Consider the following 14,398-nt stretch of genomic DNA (forward strand, 5'->3'; position numbering starts at 1 on the left):
GAGCAGAAATGGCTACAGTTTGACCAGAGGGTCGGTCCGGGGATGTGTGTGTGCGTGTGCATCCGGAGCACACGCTCATGCCTGAGAACAGTAGCAAAAGGGGAAAAATGTCAGAAAAGCAAGCTGTTAATGGCAAGGACCCAGATCGGGGAGGAAACTCTTTGCTTTCTTTCTCCCTTTTTGAAACAATAAAAAGGCCATTAAAATAAAGGAAAAGTGAGTCAGCACCCCTGGCTTCCTGTTCACACTGGCGATTCCACGAGGACCTCTGCAGAGACCCCTCGACAGCGAGAGGAGCTGACCCAGCAGACAGAAGACTCCCTTCCTGTTTCCCCCAACTTCGAGGCTCCGCTATTCTTTTGTTTCCACAGTTTCCCACTCGTGCAAGAGGAGCTGTGGTTTCCATTTTCCTGCAGATAAAGCTTCACTGGAAGGAATCTCAGGGTGGGTGACTGCCCGCCAGCGCCTGTGCCAAGCCCCCGTCCCCACCTCCTGGGTCACCGGCCTTAGGTCTAGTCCCAGCGAGTGAGCCACTCGCCTTTTCTCCTGCTGCAGGAGGCTGACAGGCTCACCATCCCACATGGGTGTGACCTTACTTGCCCAAAGGGTCTTTGCAGATGTTCCTCAAATCGCAAAGATCTTAAAAATGGTCTCTCTTAGGGCCAGACAAGTATCCTTATTATACACAAAAAGAGACACAGAAGAGGTGGCCACGTGACAAGGAACAGACTGCAGTGACTTACTCATCAGCCAGTGCTGTCTGAGGCCACATGACAATGGCAGACAGGACAGCTGGCTGCCCTGCTCACACCTTGCCCTTGTCTGCTGAACTAGGAAAAGCAAAAACCAATATTACAACCCTTCAGCTGGGATATTCTGTCACAGTGGTCACAAGAGACTCTTAAAGGAAAGAGCACACAGCCTTTGAGGTCAGTGTCCAGAGAGGTCCCAATACCCAGGCCAAAATAACATGCAGCATGATGCAAAATTAGTCACTTTCCCCACAGCCTGTGGAGGGTCTTCCGTGTGTTCACAGCCCACGCTCCCACCCAGCCTCGGCATCGCAGCACCTGCCAACCACCGTGACACCTTTTCCTCTCCCTGGGGAGCCACCGCCTCTACTTTGGTCTCAGTCACAAAGGCTCCTCTCCCACCTCCATCCCACGCCACCACACTGGCCACTGTGTGAAAGAGCACAGACTGCTCCAGAATCAAGAACCCCGGAGTAAGATGGTCCGTGCTGTCAGCTTGACCAGGCAGAGGAGACAGACCTCTGGGCATGACGGTGGGGGCTGTCTGGATTACATTAACTGAGGTAGGAAAGACCACCTCCATGGGGATGGCGGGAGGCGGGGGGCGTTCCCTGGACTGTGTAAGAGGGAGGCAGTCAGCCGTCACTCCCTGTTCTGACTGGGGATACGGTGTGACCAGCTGCCTGAGGCTCTCCCGCCTTGACTTTCAAATCGCCATAGTGAACTATACCTTGATCTGTGAGCTAAAATAAACCCATTCTCTTTTAAGTTGCTTTTGCTGGAGCATTTTAACCCAACAGGAAGAGACTAAGATACGGGGCAAGGCCAGGACAGAGATGGACGTAAGTGGCAGCAGCTGTGCCGTGTGGTGACCCTCACCGATTGAAAAGGTCTTTCCCTAGGGGAGAGGACTACCAAGACTCATGAAGCTCAAGACTCAAGGTGGATGAGGAGGGGAAACTGAGGCTGACTCAGGCTTACATACACACACACACACACACACACACACACACACACACGCATGCATGCACGCACACAAACGCATGCCCACGCACGCACCCATGCGTGCACGTTTGGGGCTTGCTTCAAGTTTGAGATAGTCTTTCTACTGTGAAACACTGCATGTCCTTAATGAGATTATCTTGCGGATGGAACCGAGATGGAACCATGTCTGAAGACAAACCCGCACTCTAAGCACACAGCCTGAGGGTGACTTCCACAACACAGCTGAAACCCATCACATATTTGGGTTTTAAGCTCTGTGGAATGTTCTGCCTGTGCTGTCATGCTGCCACTACGTTTCAGAAGTTGGGGTACTTTAGATTTTAGGGTTAGGGATCCCAACTTACATGAGACAGCAAGGTGAGAGAAAGCTCTCTGTGTACTCAGCTAAACGACACAGACAGATGCCCTGTGGACACATTTGGGAGCACACCACAGGATCTGAAATACACAGCAAGGCACGGAGACACGCACTGGTGATCCCAGTTCTCTGGAGGCAGAAGCAGGAGACTGTGCATTCAAGGCTAGTTTGGGTTATACAGGAAGACCTAACCTCCAAAACTGTATATAGTGATGCTAGCCCAAACGAACCCAGCTATTAGAAGGGTCCAGGGGCTGGCAGTACTCACCTGGGATCTGATTACCTCACATCAGGCTGTGTTTGTGCGCAGCAATATTGGCCCAGTGATACTGGCTGCACTTTGGGAGTAAATTCTACAAACATCTGGGTGGAGAGGAGGAGATGGGATGATGAACAGAGGGTGACACAGACATCAGCAACAGAGTTTCCACTTCCTACTGCTGTCCTGTTCCTTTTTTTTTGCTAAGATTTTATTTTTAGTTTCAACTAATTATGTGTATTGTGTGGGTATGTGCACATCGAGTGTGGGGGCCTTCCAAGGTCAGAAGAGGGTGTCAGATGCCATGGAGCTGGAGTTACAGGTGGGTGTGAGCCATCCAGTGTGGGGTGTAAGGAACAGAACTCTGGTCTTTGGCAAGAGCAGCAAAGGGCTCTCTCTTGCCTGGTGAGGTGGGACAGGAAGTAGGACAGGGATCACTTTGATACAGATTCAGGGGCTCACTGCAAAGCTACAAGAACCTAAAGGTTCAGTGGCAGCTTCATCATGCTTGAGGAATCAGCAAGAATCACGTGACCCCTCCCAGGTCTGGGACCACGTCTCCCGTGAGTTTGACAGTCACAGATCAGCAAGCATCCACTGCTTACAGGCGATACTTGCCTGGTGCTTGCCGTTCCCCTGGGACAAGTATACAAAGGAGAGCTGAGGACCGGCCACACCCAGTGACTCTGCAGGCAGAGGACAACCACAGGGCCAAGGTCTTGACCATGAAATCTGCCCCGCATGGCAGCTCTGAACAAGCAGTTTCTTTTATGTGGCAAACTGCAAAGGGGCTGGAGAGACGGCTTGAAGCCCAAGCCTGAGGACCTAGTTCAGACACTCCAGCACCCATGTGAAAAGCCAGATGCAAGAGCAAATGCCTGTCACCCCTCTGCCCCTGGAAGACCTGATCCCCAGCATCGCTGCTCACCTGTGAGGCACCCCCCCATCTCCACTTAGGACCCACGGTAAAAGCCACTACGAAATGCCGTGTGTGGCAGCAGTCACGCCCTGTGTCCTGGAGCAACAGAGAGGGACTGGCCCACTGCATGGGTGAGGGTGACACCAGGGAGCACAGCCCCCAGGCTGGAGAACGGAAAGCCTCTCTCCATCTTTAGTAGCTATAACATAAGTGTGACAAAATGCTTCAGAAGAGTCTTCCAGACACAAGACGGAGGCAGAAATACCCTGGTGATATCAGCATTTACTCTAGGCAGAAATAACCTGGTGATATCAGCATTTACTCTGGAGATAGAAAGATAATTTCTGTTGGTTCCCCCTGAAACAGGGGAGCGCATACACCCAAGTCCTCTGTGCCCCAACATTTTCCTATGTTTGTGTGTGACATCCAAGTCCTCTGTGCCCCAACATTTTCGTGTGTGTGTGTGTGTGTGTGTGTGTGTGTGTGTGCATGTGCCAGGGCAGAGAGGGGGTTTAAAGGTCAACCTTGGGTGTCATTCCTCAGCCTCCATCCATCTTTTAATTAAAAATTTATACTACAACTTTTTTTATTTTTCACCGTGCAGAAGTAAAAGGATATCTTTTGGAAGTTGGTTCTCTCCTTCCATCATGTGGATCTTAGGGATGGAATTCGGGTCATCGGACTTGGTAGTAAGTACTTTACCTTCTGAGCCATCTCAACGACTAGACTGTTCGGATTGTTTCTTGAAACAAAGTATCTATCTCACTGGGACCAGGGACTTTTCTATCAGGCTAAGCAGACTGGCTAGCAAGCCTCAGGGCCACCTACAACCACATCTCCTCCAAGGAAATTTTTTTTTTAATGTAGGTTCTGGGGATCAAACTCAAGTCTTTCTGCTAACTGAGCGATCTCCCCAGCCTGAGTCCCTATCATTTTCACAGTGAGATGTCTGTGCCGTGCCTCCCAAGCTCTCGGCAGAAATGACTCTGCTCATTTTACATGACAGTTTCTTCCGGCTGAAATCCAATCCATGCCCGCCAGCTCACGGAGTCACGAGCGGTTACTTGTATATAAATGGGAATCTGTGACTCCCCACAGGCTCTTCCGAGATGGGTATCTACTTTAAAGATTGGCTCTGACCACCTCCCTGGTTGGGCCCAGCTGGGGGAAAGGAAGCCAGCCTCACAGCACCCTGGGGATGGATGATCTTTTCCTTGCCAGACACGACAGACAAAGCTAGGGGCTCACAGGGGCAGCAGGAGGGAGTTGGTGATTTCTCCAGATTCCGCACTTGAAACCCAAGCCGCTGGCTGCCCTGGGTTTTCAAACACAAGCAGAGATCCAATTCCGCCTGCTTTGCTGTGACCCAGTTTCTGGAGTGCGGTCCAAGCCCAAGTCTGCTAAGCTCAGACACTGCTTGAGGCTCCGGGTGTCTGAGGCACCTGAGAGCCCAAAGATGATCCAGACACGGAGAAAATGAGGATGAAGGAGCTTGATTGGTCATGGTCACTGGAGAAATCAGAGAACTGTACCCATTGTACGCGTGCTGAGAGCAGTGTACCCAGAGTGTGCATGCTGACTCTATGCAGAACCTGCCCACAAGTCACGTGAAGGCAGTGTTTTTCAACACTGGGTGAAAACATTTTTTTTTTTAAATAAAATGCAATGGAGAGGGCTGGGGAGATAGTTGGGAAAGTGTTTACCTTGTGAACACAAACACCACATGTAAAAAGCCGGGCATGGCATGTGCTTGTAAACCCAGCCCTGGGGACGTGGAACCAGATGGATCCCTCAGGCTTGCTGGCCGTCAACCTGGTCTAAATTGGCATGGCCCATGGTCAGCGAGAGACCCTGTCTCAAAACAAAGGTGTCTGGCAACTACACATGGATGTTTGCACATAGGGCCTCAAGTCACACGTCCCAGCCAAAATCTCAGTTTCTCTACTTCCTGGCTGAGAGACCCCCCAAGAGTAAGTTTCTATGGTGTCTGTTTCCAATGCCTTCAGCTGTAAAGGGTGCGAGAGCTGGGCCAGGGTTACAGGTGAGTTGGGGACCCCATATAATGGCTCAAAAAAGCACAGGATGCATTACTCACAAAAGCCACTATGAACCACAGGATTATTCTTGCATTGATCCCACCTTTACAAGTCAATGCTAGGAAGCACCAAAAAAACCCTTATTTATTTATTTCTGTGTGTTTGTGTGTATCTGCGTGTGTCTTTATATGTGTGTATGTGTCTGCATGTGTCTGTATATCTCTGTATGTATGTCTGTGTGTGTCTGCCGTGTGTCTGTATATCTCTGTATGTATGTGTCTGTGTGTATCTGTATATCTCTGTGTATGTGTGTGTCTGCGTGTGTATGTATGTCTATGTCTGTGTGTATATGTGTGTCTGCGTATGTCTGTGTGTATCTGTATATCTCTGTATGTATGTGTCTGTGTGTGTCTGCCGTGTGTCTGTATATCTGTGTGTATGTGTCTGTGTGTGTCTGTGTGTATCTGTATATATCTGTGTGTATGTGTCTGTGTGTATGCCTGTGTGTATTTGTATATCTCTGTGTGTCTGTCTGCATGTATGTCTGTCTGTCTGTGTGTGTATGTGTGTCTGCATATGTCTGTGTATCTGTATATCTCTGTGTGTATGTGTCTCTGTGTGTGTCTGCGTGTGTATGTGTGTCTGTGTGTGTTTGTGTCTGTGTGCGCGTGCTATGGTGAACATGTGGAGGTCAAAGAAGAGCAGGAGTCAATTCTCCTTCCCCCTTGGGTTCCAGGGATGGAACTCGCATCATTGAGCTTGCGTGGCGAGTGCTTTTACTCGGTGAGCCGGCCGGCCGGTCCTTTTTACACAGGGACCTGATCGCCCTAGTCAGTGCTAAGGTCAGTGCAGGAGTGACAAAAGACAGACTGCACACCACAAACTGTCAGTTATGCTCACCCGACACCCTGGAAAACAAACCCTGGCTGCCAACACTCATGCGATCTGACTTCAAAGATGCCCGAGACAGCTTATGGAATTCTGGAACTCAGGCGATGACTCCATGGTTAGGGTTTCTACTACTGTGAAGAGACACCATGGCCACATAGTTCTTTGGGGAGGATAACATTCAATTGGGGTAGCTTACAGTTTCAGAAGTCTAGTCTGTTCTCATCATGGTAGGACATGGCAGCGTGCAGGCAGACATGGTGCTGGAGGAGCTAGAGTCCTACATCTTGATTCACGGGCAACAGGAAGTGAACTGTATGCCACACTCAGTGTAGCTTGAGCAAAGGAAACCTCAAGTCCACATCCACAGTGACATATTTCCTCCAACCTTCTAATAGTGCCACTCCCTTTGGGGGCCATTTTCTTTCCAACCACACAGGAGCATTTATGGAAATTCCCAGGATGGAACATTTTATGGGGTAGACTATACTGTACTGTGTTTACCATAATAAATCATTCAAACTATCAGAACCCAACCTAGCAGAAAGACAATCTTAAAAGTCTTAGTAAGAAATCAATTTCATAATTAAAAGCCTCACCAAGAAGAAAACCTCAGGCTCTGATGGCCTCACTAATAAATCCAAACTTTGAAGAAAAAATTGATGTAGTCCACAAAAACATTTGCCCCATGAAGAGTGCTACAAATCCTAAACCAAGCAATATAGAACTCTCTCTTTAACTGTGGCTTACCACAATTTCAGTTACCCACCTTCAACCAGAGTCTAGAAATACTAAATGGAAAATTCCAGAACAAATGACTCATCAAGGTTATACTGTATGCTGTTGTGGCTGATCAGGACAGAGGCACATCCCTTTGTCCAGTGTATCCACACTGTATACAGCACCCTTCTGATAGACACTTTGTAGTCACCTGAGCTGTCAGTCAACTGATCCAATTCCCAGTGCTCTCACCCAGGAATGGGCCTCAGCAGCAGTGATGTGTCAAAGCTCACAGCAATCTCCCTGCCTCCATTTCTTTCTTTGGTTTTGTTTTGCTTTGTTTGTTTTTGTTTTTTGAGACAGTCCTACTTGTCCCGTCCTAGAACTCACTCTGTAGATGAGGCTGGCCTAGAACTCACAGAGATCTGCCTGACTCTGCCTCTTGGGTGTTGGAATTAAGGCATGCACCACCTCCAGGCTTAAAAGGATCTTGAAATACATTCACAATATCACAACAACTATCATCAACTATTATGTGTTTATTACCTCCAAAGGAAAGCTTAAGACGGGATGTAGTCAAAGTGCTTGCCTAGCATGAAAAAAGGGAGGGGAGGGGAGTCAAACCACAGCACTTAAAAAAACAAAAGAAAACTAGAAGCCTCAAACATCAGGCAGTTACTTCCACTCCACCTCCCCAGCCCGGGCACTGATGCTGTGTTTCTGATCCTATGACTCGGCCTGTACTGACATTTTATAAACAAGAATCGTGACTCACACTGCCTTAACTATGGCTACTTTCACTTAGAGTGCTTCAAGGCTCAACTCAATTACAACAGGCAGAGGTGGTCCAATCTTTCCATGTGTGCACACACCACATCTGGCTTACCCACTTCATCCACAGAGGGACAGGTGGGCTGTTTCCACCCCTGGCATCTTGGGAACCGTGCTATAAACTGCGCAGTTTTTGCTTAGTCCCTATTTCCAATTGTGATCCAAGTGGAACTGCTGGAATTGCTGGATCACAGGGAGTTTGGTTCTGTGTTTAACTTTCCAAAAGACCTCCACACTGTTTTCTCAGACAGCAGCACCATCTTACCCACGACCAACCATGTCCCAGGGTCTCACTTCTTCCACGTCCTTACCAGCAGTTGCTATCTGCTAACCCCTTTGATCAAAGCCATCCCAGGGAAGTGTGAGGTGGACTGTGGTCTTGGCTTGTATCGTCCTCTGACTAATGATGCCAGGTGTCTTTCCATGTGCTTCTGCCATCTGTGAATGGGATCAAGCAATGCCATCTTGGGGCTTGTGCTTTGCTGGTTATCTGCTCTTCCACTGTGAAGTCTTAGCCCCTAAACTTTCAATAGGAAACAAGCCAAACATCCACCAAGAGATGAGCAGACCAACCACAGCACAACTGGCCAGTGAAGCGCTCTTCAGCATCAAAAAGCCCCAGCACTGACCCGCAAGAATCACGCATGGATCTCAGAGCCACACTGCAAGTTAAAGCGGAGACACATCGAGTACAACAGGGCAGCTCTTCCCGCACCTTCTTTCTGAAGGCTCAGTTATCCAGTCAATCACAGTCCAAAAATACTGAATGGAAAGTTCCAGAAATAAATAATTCATAAGGCTTAAATTACAATTCCAAGCATCCCAAAGAACTGTCACTACCAATTTCACCCCACGGCTGCAGTCTGCCTCCCTTTTCTCCAGAGCACCCACACGGCGGTGTAGACTCCACACCACAGGCCTGCTCAGCTCCCCCTCATTTCAGTTAAAAAATGGTCCCAAAGAAAAGATGGAAGACAAGTGTTCGTTCACGGTTGCACTATAAGTTTGCACACATGCTCACACTTCCACTGCACACACCCATACGCATACTCTTACACCCTCACATTTCACGTGTTCATCCACACAGTACACCCACTTATCCTATACACACACCCTTCACAGGCTTCCATTTTTTACCCTATCAATCTGCTCTCCTTACACACATATCACAGACTTCCACGCTGACTCTGCCACTCACTCGCACACATCTGTACATTCGTGCACGCGGGCAGGCCCCACCCTCACACTCCCACTATCCCAGCTTCCCGCCCGCACTTAGGACTATGTCCCCCTAGCTGAGGGCAGCCGTCCATGAGATGCTGCACCATTACGGATGCAACATATGGAAAGCATCCTCACAGACACACATGTGCTGTTTGTATACACATAGGAGAAAACTTCCGTGCATAAGTGCCTACTTGTGTAAACAGGACCGTTCGACACACTGCACTGAAGGCTGAAGTTTCAAGTAAACCCTTGAGCAGCTTCTTCATACAAGCAATTAACACAGCCCTCGGTGACTATTAACTTCTAATTATGGAGGCCAGAAAAGGATAGTGAGCCCAGGACCCTCACCCAGACCCTAATCTGTCCCCAGCAGACACCATAACTCCTCCCCTGCTCTGAGACAGATCCCAAGCACCCTTAGTGTCCTGTGCTCTCATGGTAACAACAACCAAACTCTATGGTCATAAAGACAGCCCCATACCACTGTCACTCAGAAAATGTCTGTCTCACTGCCTAGCTCAGACAGGGACTCCTGTGAGAGGCTTTGGGAAGCCTGAAATCTCCAAGTGCCCCCTAGAAGCCACTCAGAGGAGAGGTGCAATCGGTTCACGAGGGCAGTATATGAGAGTTTAGACCAAATGACAGGACCCTATAGTAAGTAGGGTGGGGCTGCTGACCAAGCCAGGGTCAGCGACAGATGTGCAATGGTGCAGCACAGGTAAGTGACTCAGGGAGGGGCATAGCTGCAAAGCAAGCTCCCAGAGCAAAACAGCCATGGGCTCTTCCCAAGAAGCTCCGTCCTTGGTGTCTGCTCTGGGGAGGACCAGCAGCTCACCCCATAACAGACCAGGTTAATCGTATCTCCTAACAGACTGCCACTTCTTTCTACATCTCCTCCAGGCAAGGGAGTTGCACTGAGGTCTAGCAAACCTCTCTCCCTTGCCTGACCTGCCTAGCTTTGGGCCACACCCTGAGTCACCCAGGGACAGCCACGTCTTCAACTAGGATGGCAGAGACAGGCTGCCCAGACTGCGGCTGCCAAGCTGAGGATGGCTCTTAGCCAAGGGAAAAAAAGGGACCCTCCCCTCAGCCTCAGCTTCAGCCTCAGCCAATCTCACCAGTATCTCCACCATCTAGAGGCCCTTCTGGAACTGTCACCATCGGGGAGAAATAGACTGGGTGTGGTGGAACCCCAGCACTCAGGAGGCTGAAAAGGGAGCCCAGATCATAGACCAACCTGGGATACACAGTGAGACCCTGTAGTAAGACCCCTCCTAAGTAGGAGGGAGGCAGGAAGGGAGGAAGCAAGGGAGGGGGAACTGCCCCCTGCTGGCAACTGCTAGCAGCTGCTTTTCCCCAAGACCACCTTGGGCAATCAGCATGTTCATGCTAAGGCTCCCTGGGAGCTGGGAGACAAGGGGACAGGGAGCCTGAAGGAAGCAGAGGGGGCACCTTTTCCAGGAGTCCTCTGAACCCAGCAAATTCTAAACACGAGGAAGCAGTTTGCTCTAAAGGACAACAATCAAGAAGCAAATTGCAAATTCCCATCTAAGACATTGCACAGTTAACTAAGGTGTAACGGGGATGCCCTGGAGTAGGTAACGAGGGTCCCAGCCCAGGAACTCTGGCTCCAGGTTCACTCCATATAACAAAAGAATCAAGATAAAGAAAACTGGTCCCCGGCCCTCCCAGGGCAGGCTCCTTCCAGAAGCACCTCAAATGGTTTGAGAAAACCATTGATCTTTGAGATGCATTATTGATTGGGCCGTCCATTAGCACACATTCCCACAGCACTGACCTGCGCCACACACCAACCATGCCTGGGGTGCGGTAGGCCTCTTTGGACACCATCCATAAAGAGCAACCTATAGAGGAGCAACTGTCTACAAGTGGATGATGTCACCTGAAACACTGCCCTGGTCCCAGACCCACCGCACCCCGGAGGCAGCATGGTCCATGTACCATGCACCTCAACCTGCAGTCCAGGACAGGCTACCACTTGGCTCCAGCGGGAGGGGGGGGGGATCTGTAAGACAGACTATGTGACAATTAGGAGTCATTGGAGTCCAAAGACTGAGGGACATCGTGGCTCCATTTCAGAGGACAAACAGACTGAAACAAGCCCATTACAGGAAGACAGCCTCTGACTCTTGCCCTGGATCCGGGTCTCACAACATCACGCAAGAAAGGGATCCTGGGCAGAGTTGCAATTGGTACAGGCAGCATGCTTTTGTTTCTTTGTTGTACTTGCTGTGTGGACCAGCCAGACACCTGAGTCTTAAGGTCTGGAAGGACAGTCCTTGCCCATACAAGCATCACTCAGCATTCTATACTTCCTACTTCTCCACGGATGATCGTTCTGACATGATGTGCACAGACAGCAACGGTCAAAGTGACAATCAGGCCATTATAGTCGCTATGGGGATCTTCCCCCACCACTGCCCAAGGCTGCCTGCTTCTGGGACATTGTAAACATTCCCAAATAACCCTGTCTAGGCAGCCAGGAGACAAGTTGGACGCCAGGGGCACAGATGATGTGACAGGCCGCTGGTGTCACTTCACCCCCCTGGGAAAGAAACTTCCGTTTGGTAGCGCCTGGTAGACCTACAGCAGGGTCAGATGGCTGGCTACAGGCCCCGGTCCACTGAGAGGCTGGCCACCCACGGGCCTGGGCTGTGCTCAAAACAGTGAGGTTTTCAAAACAAAAGCAGCGCAAGTTCATGTGGCAAACGCCCCAGAACGTAGGGGCAGGCCTTTCCACCACATGCTTCATTTGAGGCAAGACTCCCGGTTCGCCCACAGAGAGACGAAACCGAATAAATAAAAAGGACAGCTACGTGCTCAGCTCTGTTTTTCACGCCATGACTGGCAGAGCCCCAACCGAACCAGCCCCCTGCGAATCACCGGGCGCCAGCAACAGGTGCAGCCCGAGCTAAAGCTTGTGGTGCCGGGCGGTTCTAGAATAACGCAGCCCGAATCTTCCAGGAAGCCAGAGCCTTGCAGCGCCCACTGCCCGGTGGTGGCGACCCTACAGCGGCAGCCCTGTGAGCCGCACCTGTCTGAGTGCACCGCGCCACATCCGGTGCACCCGAGCCAAGGCCTGGGAGACCGAAATAGAAGCCGGTTAGGCCGGGGCTGGCAGCCCGGCTAGGGGTACCGGGCCTGACCTGGCAGGCGCGGCCCAAAGGGGCAAGCACCCGGGGGTCCCAGCGCGCAGGGCCTGGCCAGGCCAAGTCGCGATTGGCTGCGCGTCCAGCCTCCCTGCTCCAGAGCAGCCACCTGCCTGCCAGGGCCCGGCGGGAGCCAGGGAGAGGAGGCCGGGGAGGGACCCGGGCTGGGATGAGACTGCAGAGAGGGTCTGGGGGACGCGGCGGAAATGGAGAGGGCGTCTAAGGGATCCGGGTGGGAAACAGAGGGGATCCGGAGGATCCGGGTGCGAATGCAGAGGGAGTCCGGAGGCATCCAGGTGGGAATGCAGACCGGGTCGGTGCGGTGTGGGAGGATCTGGGGAGGAAGCTCGGAGGGTTCCTGAGGGCCCCGCGAGGACGCAGGAGGGGTTCTAACTGGGTTCCCTCGGTTTCCCGCGAGGGGCTCCCAGCGCCCAGCGCACCTGCCCAGCCCCGTGCGCGCTCCTCCCGCGCCGGCCCAGTGGCTTACCTGAAGCGCGCGTCCGACCCGCGGCGGCTCTCGGCGGGGCTCGGCCGGGCCAGCTCCGCGCCAAGAATGGCGGCAGCGATGGTGGCAGCAACGACAGAGGCGAATGACGAGGGGAGGTTGCGACGGGGAGGCCGAGCTGCGCGGAGATGCTGCGGCACGCGAGGGCGCGGAAGCCGGCGTGGGGACCGAGGGCGCGGGGCGAGCGCGCAGGCCCCACCCCCTCTCCCTCCCTTCCCGCCTCCTCCCCTCCCCCTCCCGTCTCTTCCCTCCCCTCGCCCCTCCCCCTTCCTCCTCCTCCTCCTCCCTCCTCTCACCCCCCAACCTCTCTCCCTCCCTCCTTGCCCTCTCGCGCTCCGCCCCTGTCTTCACCTTCCCCACTCTCTCTCCTGCCCCCCTCTTCTCCCCTCCCTCCCTTCCTTTCCTTTCCCACCACCTTCCACCACCTCTTCTTCTTTCCCCCCCAACACCCTCTTCCTCCTTTTCCTCTCTATCTCTTTTCCACCCCCTCACCTCGCCCCACACCCGGTCCTGGAGGTCCTGGACCAGAGGCTTTTTCCTACCCTAAACTGGTGTCTTGAAAAAAAAAAAAAAAAAAAAAAAAAAAAAAAAAAAGGCGATTCCCAGCATAGGAGACTTTTCCTTCCTTTCAGTCTCTTGATGATCCAATTTGTCCCTCTAGGTCCCCAAAGTCTCCTGCACCTCAGGCTCTGGGTCCACCAGGGCTGGCCCCAGAGGTCCTGGGCTCTTGACTCTGTGATCTATGGCAGACCCTTTGGGGTTCTCAGGGCAAGGTACCATTCCTCCTATGGTACCTTGACTTCACTAAAGGGTTCTTAGCTTCCTGTGGATCAAAGGGTTCCTGTATGTAGCCCTCGGTGAGATGCATTTCTAACTAATTCTGGCCTTCCTGTAGTTGGTACAGAGGCTAGGGACATAACTAGATCCTTAACCTGTTTGCTGACATTGATGCCCCAGAACCTACATTAAGAAGCTCCAAACGGTGGTGCTTTCTTGTGACCCCAGTGCTGAAGCAGAGAACACTGGGGGACCTCTGGATGGAGCTTGTTGCCCAGCGTGCCTGTCTCACCTACTTCAGCCCATCCCAGATTCCAGTAAGAGATCCTGTCCCCTAAAACAAAGTGGACAACACCTGAGGAGCAACAGCAAGTTTTGACCCCATGACACCTGCGCGCGCGCGCGCGCGCACACACACACACACACACACACACACACACACACTATACACAGGCTATGTCCTTTTCTACCTGTTAAAGTTGTTCAAACAGTAACTGGCCAGGTGGAAAGTGATGCCCAGAGACATAGTCCCCGCAAAAGGAAACCTACTTCCTAAATGAACCTGTCCTAGGTACTCCAGAAAGGAGTCAGGACCAGTCTCCACCTTAGGGTCGTGGCTTCCTGAATTACAACATGGGATTGGGACTGTTGGGATGGTGGGATCTGAGGGTAATCAATCTCAACACCTCTAAGGTTAGGTCTGAGTGAGGGTCAGGAAGCTCCTCTGGCCTCTAAGGTTAGGTCTGAGTGAGGGTCAGGAAGCTCCTCTGGGATCAGTCTACCTGTCTGTGCCCTGCGTAGAGCAGAACAGACCCACTAAAGGTGAAGTCAGTAGAACCAAACAGGGCTGTGTGGGTTGTCTTTGCTGTAGGGGTCATGACTCGCATTGGGCCTGGAATCCGGCAAAACTCAACTTGATTCTTGGTTCCTTTGCTTCCAAGTTGACCTTGG

General features: G+C 51.7%; 1 protein-coding gene across 2 annotated transcripts in view; it reads right to left on the reverse strand.

Annotated features, from left to right (window-relative positions):
* LOC119816623 (semaphorin-4D) overlaps nt 1-12,823 on the reverse strand; it is an 87,687-nt gene extending 74,864 nt beyond the window's left edge. For both annotated transcript variants that reach the window (XM_038333415.1, XM_038333414.1), the window contains exon 1: nt 12,653-12,823. The gene's annotated coding sequence lies outside the window, so the exon portion shown is untranslated. The remainder of the gene's footprint in view (nt 1-12,652) is intronic.
* Nucleotides 12,824-14,398: the final 1,575 nt, after the last annotated feature.

Source organism: Arvicola amphibius, chromosome 6 (assembly GCF_903992535.2).
Source record: "Arvicola amphibius chromosome 6, mArvAmp1.2, whole genome shotgun sequence".
In the NCBI taxonomy this organism is placed as follows: Eukaryota; Metazoa; Chordata; class Mammalia; order Rodentia; family Cricetidae; genus Arvicola; species Arvicola amphibius.